Source organism: Cebus imitator, unplaced genomic scaffold (genome assembly GCF_001604975.1).
Source record: "Cebus imitator isolate Cc_AM_T3 unplaced genomic scaffold, Cebus_imitator-1.0 Scaffold420, whole genome shotgun sequence".
Taxonomy (NCBI): domain Eukaryota; kingdom Metazoa; phylum Chordata; class Mammalia; order Primates; family Cebidae; genus Cebus; species Cebus imitator.
In genome coordinates, this window is record NW_016107735.1 from 854,831 (window position 1) to 856,161 (window position 1,331).

The 1,331-nt window shown below is 45.8% G+C and overlaps 1 protein-coding gene across 4 annotated transcripts in view; it reads left to right on the forward strand.

Moving 5' to 3' along the window:
• The window catches only part of MEAF6 (MYST/Esa1 associated factor 6), a 22,169-nt gene that overhangs the window by 11,355 nt on the left and 9,483 nt on the right, over positions 1–1,331 (forward strand). The window lies entirely within an intron of this gene.

Genomic DNA, 1,331 nt, shown 5'->3' on the forward strand with positions numbered 1-1,331 from the left:
TAGAGACAGGGTTTCTCCATGTTGGTCAGGCTGGTCTCGAACTCCCAATCTCAGGTGATCCGCCCGCCTTGGCCTCCCAAAGTGCTAGGATTACAGGCAGCGTGAGCCACCACACCCAGCCAATTTTTATATTTTTAGTAGAGATGGGGTTTTGCCTTCTTGGCCAGGCTGGTCTTGAACTCCTGACCTCACGTGATCTGCCCACTTCAGCCTCCCAAAATGCTGGGATTACAGGCATGAGCCACTGTGTTCAGTGTTTTGTTTGTTTGATTTTTGGTTTATTTTTTTAAGAGGCAGAGCTTCTGTTGCCAAGGCTAGAGTTCAGTGTGGTGGTGAGATCATAGCTCACTGCAGCCTCAAACTCCTGGGTTGAAGTGATCCTCCCACCTCAGCCTCCTGAACAGCTGTGACTACAGGCATGTGACACCACTGGCTAATTTTTAATTTTTGTTTTTGTAGAGATCGGGGTCTGGCTGTGTTGTCCAAGCGGGTATTGAACACCTGGCCTCAAGCCATCCTCCTGCCTCAGCCTCCCAGAGCACTGGGATTATAGGCATGAGATACTGTGCCTGATCTATAGTCTTTAAAATGTATATATTTATACAAGTTTTTACTGAACTTACTTTTATTTATTTAATGTATCTACAGTGATGACTTAAAATTGAGAATTTGTGTCAGCTGAAGATTATTACTGTGTTTTAAAAATATTCTTGGCCGAGTGCGTGGCTCATGCCTGTAATCCCAGCACTTTGGGAGGCTGAGGTGGGCAGATCACCTGAGGTCAGGAGTTCGAGACTAGCCTGACCAATATGGTGAAACCCCATTTTAAAAAAGAAAAAAAAATAAAAAATAAAAAATAAATTATCCAAGTTTGGTGGCAGATGCCTGTAGTTCCAGCTACAGGGGAGGCTCAGATGGGAGGATCATTTGAACCTAGGGGTTTAAGGCTACAGCGAGTTATGATCACACCGATCATACCAGTGCACTCCAGCCTGTGTGACAGAGTGAGACTTTGTCCCAAAATAAATAAATAAATAAAACTTATCAGGCTGGGTGTGGTGGCTCATGCCTGTAATCCCAGGAGTTTGGAAGGCTAAAGCAGCTGGATCTCTTGAGTTCAGGAGTTCACAACCAGCCTGGGCAACATGGCGAAACCCCATCTATACAAAAAGTACAAAAATTAGATGGGTTTATGCTGATGGGCACCTGTAGTCCCAGCTTGGGAGGCTGAGGTGGAAGGATTACCTGAGCCCAGGAAGTCAAGGCTGCTGTGAGCGAAGATTCTGCCACTGCACTGTAGCCTAGGTGACAGAGTGAGACCCTGTCTCAAA